Raw genomic sequence first — 8,389 nt, 5'->3', positions numbered from 1 at the left:
GTGCCATTAGGCTTCGCCCTGGACACACCGGACGGCACTAGCGCGTCACTAACGCGTCCGGTGTGTCCAGGGCGTTATGTAGTTATGCCTGTAGGCTCGGTGACACAAAATTAAAATTGTAATGAAGTGATTAGGGTATTGAAAAATGTGTTCGGTTATGCACTGTTGTGTTATTTTAAATTATAAACACGGTATTTTCTCCTCACGTTCCTCAGTGCGTGCTGTTGTTATTTTATTTTGAAAATTGGCTGGATTCTCTCGTCTTTTTTGTGTCCGACTTCCTGTTTGGTATGATCCGCTCGATCCAGCTTGACAGAAGCGCTCGCGGCTCCCATGAAAAATAGACCAGATGCCGAACTGAAGCGCTGCCTCCGTGGGCGCTCCGCTCTGCTCAGCGGCCTGTGTGGACAGTCAGATAGGTTAACATGGGCGCTGACTGAAAACTGCCTCCACTGCTGGGCGCCATGCTTCGGTTCCGCGTCCGGTGTGTCCAGGGCGTTATGTCAACAACGCTACATGAAGCAGATGAATGACTTTTTCTCTGCAGTGTGAAAACGGCAGCCACTTAAAGCACTGACTGTGCACTCCGCCGCCAAGTGGGCAGGGGTGGTAATTGCAACCGGTCAAAATGACCGACGGCCTTCAGATTTTCTGGTCATTGTTGTAAAAAAACGGTCAATGACCGAGAATATCCGGTTAACGCGACCCCCGCATCACACTCCAGGCACCGCTGCAATATAAGTTAATCTGCGAGACAGTGGAGCACAAAGGCTCCGGAGAAGAAGCCGAGTTAGTGACATGCAGTATGGCCGAGTTAGCAAGATGCAGTAACAGGGTTGTGTCATGTTGTCTTGTGGTGCTTTGCAGGGGACATCAGGAGGAAGAGTGGCGGCAAGAGTGTTTTGGGGGTGGAGGTGGTGGCAAGTGGACAACAACCCTGGGGCCTAAATACCACTGAGAGATGGACGACACTGTGTTTGTGTGTAAGATCCAGGCCTTCCTTGCAACACAGCTGGCTCACCGACAAAACAAGCCACAGGTCTGAACTTGAGCTAAACTTTTGCAGAACTGAGCGAAGCAGTGAACAAGGGAGGACACACAGAGGATCAAAAAAGCATCCAGAGAGTAATGATAGGGGACAAAACAAAAGAAAACAGGATTGCTGAAAGCGGGAGGAGAAGAAAAGATGACTATAACCAATTACCTAACAAGATTAATGAAAGGAAGAACACAAAATATGAAGGTATTAAGGCAGTGGATCCGGGAAAATGCAAAATGGGGCCATAAAGTAGATAAAGTGGGAGTGGACGCCTGTTGAAGGCCAAGAAAAGTTACAGTTGTGCATGGGTAAAATTGCTCACTCCATGCTTGGAGATAGATGACCAGCCAAGAGTGTCCATTAAGCTGATTCACTGTTCTGCCTTCTCTCAAACACTTCAAATCTTCTCCTGGGCTCCTACAAATCTCAGTGGCTCTAACTCCTGCAGGGGATCTATAATTACAATAGTACACTATGTATATTCCAGTGTGTGTGTGTGTGTGTGTGTGTGTGTGTGTGTGTGTGTGAACCCTTACATGCTTCCTACAGGAAAGAGGATGTATCATCTTTATCATTTTGGAACATTTGCAGACTTTTTAGACCTCTTCCCAGGCAGGACATCCTATGACGTCACTGTCAAACATGAGAGCAGCTTCTTATGCATGTACACCCAGTTGAAAAAAATCTCAGCTACCTCTTACGATTGGAATGTCACACTTTTGCCAAGTAGCTGGAAAGCACAGCCCTGTGTAATGCTCTTAGCGCATGCACTGCAAGTGTTAAATGTGTTTTGGCATTTTGGGTGGCGTTCACAAGATATTTCATGGACTCTGTATTCATTCTGATTTGTTTGGGCAACAGCTGCTTGATATTTGTCTTGTTTTTCATCACTTGACTTTGGGAGAGATACTTTAGAGCCCAAGTTCGAGCTGAGACATGGTGTTCTGCATGTAGCTTTTGGCAGCGAGGTGGTCAGCCCTCTCCAGTTGGCTACACAAATTTGGCTAATTTGCACCTTGATCATACGAAAACCTAAACTATATGTTTCATATGGTGCCACAGCTGAAAGAAAACCAACTCAATCTGGCAAAAATCATACCGCCGTGCTCCACTTTGATCAAAGCATCCTTACTCTGCCATCCATCAGGTTTATTTTCTCCTATCATTCCCAATGAGCACTAATGGGCATTCTTAATGCGAGGTGGCAGGATGAGGGAGCTTGATGTATTGCCTTACGGCTCAGTTACAGGAAAAAAAATACCCTCGACTTTTCCCACAAGAGGGATGCTAATGCCCATAACTGAAAGCAAATGTGAATTCCCAGGGAATCCAGGGTTTAACTGTTCCTCTTGCCCATGGGAGAGGAAATTCAGCATGACGCTATGAAGTACAAATCTGATCTTCTATAGTTCTCATCTGTCACTCATAATATGGAGGACATCTCCTATGTTTTATGGTTGAGTGAAGATAAGCTTAGCCAGGTAAATTTTGGGTGCCATGGGAACAATCTGGGCTGTAGGCATAAATCAATGTAAAGGAGCTGAGGAAAAGCAGTGTGATTAACCCCAAGTAGACCTCACCTGCTTTGGATTTACAGAGGTTAAGGATCGAAAGATCCATTTTAAATCTGCATAAACTGTTAACACAAATGCCACTGTTAAAGTTGATTCGGTGCCTAAATGGGCTGAGGTCATAACTTGGCTCCAAGCACAGTGCAGAGGCAGGGGGATCCAAGTTAGCGTGGATGGGAGGGATGTACAGCACAGCAATGGGAAAGCCCCTCTCTCTGGAGCTCCTGATGTTTCATGTGTTCAAAAAAATGTCGAGCATTCAATCAAAGCAGAGCCACAGATTTGCATTGTTCTTGAAAGTTACTAAACTAAAAAGACAAATAGACAGCTGGGGAAAGAAACATATTCCATTTCTAAGTAACTATGCATCTTAAATGGTACAGTATATTTTGAAGTCATTTTGTGCAGGGGTCCTCTATGTTTTTCAGGCCAAGTACCCCTCAGCTGACGGAGCAGGGACCCTTGTACTTCGTACTGTGTACTTTTTTCACTGCAGTTAGAGTTCATGGCAACACTAGCTTTACTGTCACCATCTAAACACTGAAATCTGCATTTTTTTCAATGAATGTCTGGAACACTGCCTTTATTGGTTTCTCTCCAGAGCAGAGTCCTGCACTGGGTCGAGTACCTGACAGGTAACCCGCAAAAAGCTGTGTAATGTGTAAAAATATGTATATAATTTGATGGCACAGGTAAAAATGAACTACAGGCAGGCGGGCAGCGGGTGAGAACAAAAATATATATTTTTTATGTTGCAGAATAAAACAAATGAAAAAGATGTGCAGTATGTGTGGGATATTTTAACATCTAAATCACTATTATCAAGCCACAATTCCTTTTATTTTGAAAGTCAATGACACAAGTTAAACCTTTGACCCAGTTGTCACATTCGTCACCAACGTGGAGGACTACAGCCATGAACCGAGGAAAAGGTGACACCCTACATCGAGTTTAAGTTTAAGACACGATCATTTTATCGTTTTATGGTGGTGGAAGGAGCATGCTAAAATGTTTCCTAACCTGGCAGTGATTGTGCAGAATGTTTTTGCCATCCCAACATCGAGTGCAGCCAGTGAAAGAGACTGAGAACGGAGAACCCAGCTTAATGTGAGTAAGTAAGTAAGTAAGTAAGTAAACTTTTATTTATATAGCACCCTTCATAGTACGCGTACACAGAGTGCTTAACAATGCAAACAATAAGACCACAGTTCAGTAGGTCACAATAAACGTGCAACTGAAAATTCTAGAAAAAACATACACACAGGCATATGGCAATGCAAGGTCAGTGCATGTAGAAGCATAAAATACATAAACAGATAAAAATAACAATAGAACATGATCACATGGCACTGCAAAGCCAGAGGAAATGAGGTAGACAAGCTGAGAGACAACAGAAAGCGGCAAATAAAACAATGGATACGGCCTAACACTCAAAAGCTAGTCTGTACAGGTGAGTCTTTAACTGACCCTTGAAACTATTTACTGACAGGGCAGATCTCAGACCCAGGGGGAGTGCATTCCAAAGCCTAGGGGCCACTGCCCCAAAGGACCGGTCCCCCTTTGTCTTTAGCCGGGTCCGAGGCACTGACAGGAGGCCTAGGTCAGATGATCTCAAGGACCGGCTGGGGGTGTGGTGGTGAATGAGGTCGCAGATGTAACTGGGGGCTTGGCCGTGAATGGCTTTGAAAGTGAGCAGCAGCACCTTGTACTGGATTCTGAACGGGATGGGTAGCCAGTGCAAGGAGGCGAGTATGGGTGTAATATGGCAAGACTTTTTTGACCTAGTAAGTAATCTGGCAGCTGCATTCTGTACAAGTTGAAGGCGGTCGATGGATGACTGATTGAGACATGTGAACAGTGAATTGCAGTAGTCGAGCCTGGATGATATAAAGGCATGGATTGACATTTCTAGTTCTGAGTAAGACACAATGGAGCGGAGTTTAGCAATGTTTCTCAGATGGTAAAAACAATTGCGACACAGAGACTTCACATGTTTCTCTAGGTGCATTGACTGGTCGAATTGAACACCAAGATTCTTTATATTTGCGTGGACGTTGTTCTTGAGGGGCCCCAGATGTTCTTGTACCCTGGCAGTGACACTGTCAGAGGCAATGACTAGGACCTCGGTCTTCGCAGCATTTAATTGCGATGTGAGTGACTATAGCCTGTGGTGCAGGGGTGGACTGGGACAAAAAATCAGCCCTGGTATTTTCTGTCCAGACCAGCCCACTACATTATCAGCGGACACCACGTAGAAGTCCACAAATCTGGGCAGAGAGTTAGAGAGGAAGTCTATGCAGCCAAAACAGCATGCCACCTTAAACCTGTGCTCCGTTCACGCAAGCTCCAGGTAGTGACACTGCTGATACTATCTTCCCTAGTTCACGACCCCATTTCCAATACTGAAATACAGACAGAGAGAGCAAGTCCTCAAAAAGTGACGGAGGGAGGGAGGTCCACTTCTCAGGCTCTCATATGTCAGGTGCATGGTCAACCTGAGAGAGACATGGATACATTATTAAGTCTCTAATCATCACAAATTAAGTATGAATTCATAAAACATAAAAAAAAATGATAAACTCACCATATCAGAGGAGACTCAACAGCCAAACTTTGGTGCAGTGAAGGCAGACAGTGGAGGCAGAGAGAGAGCAAGTCCTCGAACATGGACGGAGGGGGGTCAACTTCTCTATGTCCAGTGGACAACCTGAGAGAGACATGGATACATTATTAAGTCTCTAATCATCACAAATTAAGTATGAATTCTTAAAACATAAAAAATGATAAACTCTGCAATTTTAATTTCTTCACAGCATTGTGCAAAAGAAAAATACACACTTAGAAAGTCCCTTTGGATAAAGCTGTGCACAAACAATATTATACTCCATTGGAATTGTTCAATTAAGGCGACAATGTCTGGAAAAAATGTGATAAAGAAATGTATAAAATTTGCTTGACAGATTTTGACAACTAGTTGAACATGTTTGTATGTAATGACTCAAGCAACTAAATGAGGACTATTAGTTTTATAGGGAATGACTATTCAGCATTCATAAGTATAGTTCATTTTGACTGACATGACATAAGCAAATGATAATGTTATAAAACAGCAGAGAATTGTATGAAAGCAATTGATGCATGTCCAAAAGCATTTGCAATTTGTTAGAAGGAATGAGAAACTGCTGCTATGATGTGCACAAATGACTCAGTGTTGTGGAGGTTGAACTAACAGTTATGAGACTTTTAATTCTGATCAGAGAAATGCACCAAAACAACTGAGAAAAAATATAATATTTGAGAGCTGTAAAATAGCCTGAGCACTTTTACTGAAGCCTCAAATTGGACAATTTCTGACAATAACCATCCTTTCCTATCCTATCTCTCCTCGTCTTGTACTCCAGATCAAAATATGTATACGTTTATAAACATTTTCTGTGCAGCTATTATACTTTTAAGGTATTTGACCCTTAATAATTCAAAATCATCAGACAAAACTAATGCTTTAGTCTTTACATCCAAAACAGTTCATGTTTTTCTCCTGTTTTATGTAATTGGATACTTTACTGAATGGTTGTAAATGTATTTTCTCCATTAAAAAGAGTAAGAACAGACTAAATACTACACTCTGCTGTCAGAAAGCTTCATGGGCCACTTTGTAGGTAAAGCATTGCATGAAGAAATGACTGCTTGACTTTATCAGTAAAGGTAACATCACATTCAATGTAAAAACGTTTTTTACTTTGTTTTGGACATGTCTCAAAAATATAGCCTAGCCAGCCCCAGGCTAACGTTACTTACCATGTCTGCCTCCACTCACTCATCATCGGTCACGGACAAGATCACCACCGGCTCCCATTGCTGAGTCTGACCCGGCCCACCTCGCTCGTCTCCTGGCGCAGCACCTGCTGCTGCTGGGGTGGTGACAACGGCGCCAAATAAGTCTGTCAATTTTGCACACTTAGCAGCCTCCACCTCGAGAGAGTTTAGCTTTTTAGTCCTCTGTTTCTCAGCACCACCCAGGCGTTTTTTCTTCCTGTCCATTTTCGTCGTCTTTTTAGTATTGGGCTAGTAGTGTAGCAAGATAAGTTAGCGAACAGCCTATGAGGTCCCGCCCCACCCTGGCTCGTGTAGTGATTGACAGCACTGTCAGGGCTCTCTGAGCCTGTCAGCCCATGATTGATTGACAATGATAAACAATAGACCAATAACATGTGTCGATGGCCGCTGGCAAAACACTGCAGTGCTAGCCCTCTGTAGCCAATGATGAGTGGCTGGCCGGCCCAATTGGAGGGAGTTTAGAAAAAAAAGAAACTTGCACCGGCCAAGATAGACCGTCTGATAGGCCATGTCAAAATAATAATTAATTATTATAATTAATTAATAAATTGGGTCAACGGCCCACCGGGATGATGCCCAGTATGCCAGATGGCCAGTCCACCCCTGCTGTGGTGCCATTCGGGTCATGGGACTTTTATTAACAGGTGTGGCTATGACTTATGTTGTGTTCACACCCAGTGCAAACAAAACAATTCACGGGAGTGAATTACATGTAAAGTCAATGTAAAGATGCAATGAGATGTGAATTCACATCAGGCGGAATGACGTGAAATACATGAATTAAGCAGGGCGAATGAAGAGAGTAGCGTGATTTCACGTCACACGCTTTTTCGCGAGAGAAAACTTCAGCGACCAATTCATGCTGTGATAGCCAATCAGCAATGAGATCCTCTCAATCCTTGTATGACAGCAAGGACATACCACAGGAAGTTCATTCATTGATCATTGATTTTATGCGCATATGATGAGTTATTCTTGCGAGTCAACACAAAGTATTTTGGTGTTCAGACTCACATGAGTAATGGGATGCGAAAAATATGCATCACATTTGGTGTGAACACAACATCAGACATAAAGATGGGTAATGGGTTGGCTCTGGTACTGAGCTTTACGGGCACAGGCAGGTGCAGGTTTGCCAAAATTGACCCGTGCTTTGCTCTGCTCCGCAGAGTCCAGAGAGCATCCCAGGACAGAGCTGGCCTTCTTCATCAGCTTGTCCAGTCTCTTCCTATCTGCAGTCGAGACGCTGCTGCCCTAGCAGACCACTCTGTAAAAGATGGCTGATGCCACCACAGTGTCAAAGAAGGTCTTCACGAGGGGTGTCGGTGGCTTAGTGGTAGAGCAGGCGCTCCATGTACAAGGCTGTTGCCGCAGCGGCCCGGGTTCGAGTCCAGCCTGTGGCCCTTTGCTGCATGTCATCCCCTCTCTCTCTCCCCCTTTCACACTTAACTGTCCTGTCCACTAAAGGCAAAAAATGCCCCAAAAAATATCTTAAAAAAAAAAAAAAAAAAGAAGGTCTTCACGAGCGCCCCCTGCACTCCAAAAGACCTGAGCCGCCTCAGCAGGTAGAGTCTGCTTTGGCCTTTCCTGTATAGTGCTGGTATGTGATTAGTCCAGTCCAGTTTATTGTTAAGATGAACACCCAGATACTTATAAGATGTCACCATCTCAATGTCCTTTCCCTGGATGTTCACCGGTGTTGGGGGAAGGAGTCTGCGCCTGCGGAAATCCACCATCAGCTCTTTGGTTTAGGGGGTTAGTTTTGGTTCGTAAGGTACTATAGTTTACATATGCCCAACTCTGACACCGACAGGAGAGAAGTGGTAGAGCAGCGCGGCCATATTATGAAACCAACATGCAGTAGAGACTCAGCATAGTGAACAATTCCATGACTATTATGACTATTATAACATCTACCTGCCAGTGTGGTGGATAACCTTCT

At 44.0% G+C, this 8,389-nt stretch overlaps 1 long non-coding RNA gene across 1 annotated transcript; it reads right to left on the bottom strand.

Moving 5' to 3' along the window:
- Positions 1 to 3,518: 3,518 nt before the first annotated feature.
- On the bottom strand, positions 3,519 to 8,389 carry LOC126404046 (uncharacterized). Its single transcript, XR_007571393.1, has 3 exons — positions 6,409 to 8,389; positions 5,195 to 5,317; positions 3,519 to 5,105 (listed from the first exon to the last, which is right to left on the bottom strand). It is a non-coding gene; the product is annotated as an uncharacterized LOC126404046 (long non-coding RNA).

This window comes from Epinephelus moara, chromosome 17, assembly GCF_006386435.1.
Source record: "Epinephelus moara isolate mb chromosome 17, YSFRI_EMoa_1.0, whole genome shotgun sequence".
In the NCBI taxonomy this organism is placed as follows: domain Eukaryota; kingdom Metazoa; phylum Chordata; class Actinopteri; order Perciformes; family Serranidae; genus Epinephelus; species Epinephelus moara.
Note: the sequence above shows the minus strand (reverse complement) of the source record. Positions and strands in the feature narration are given on the sequence as shown.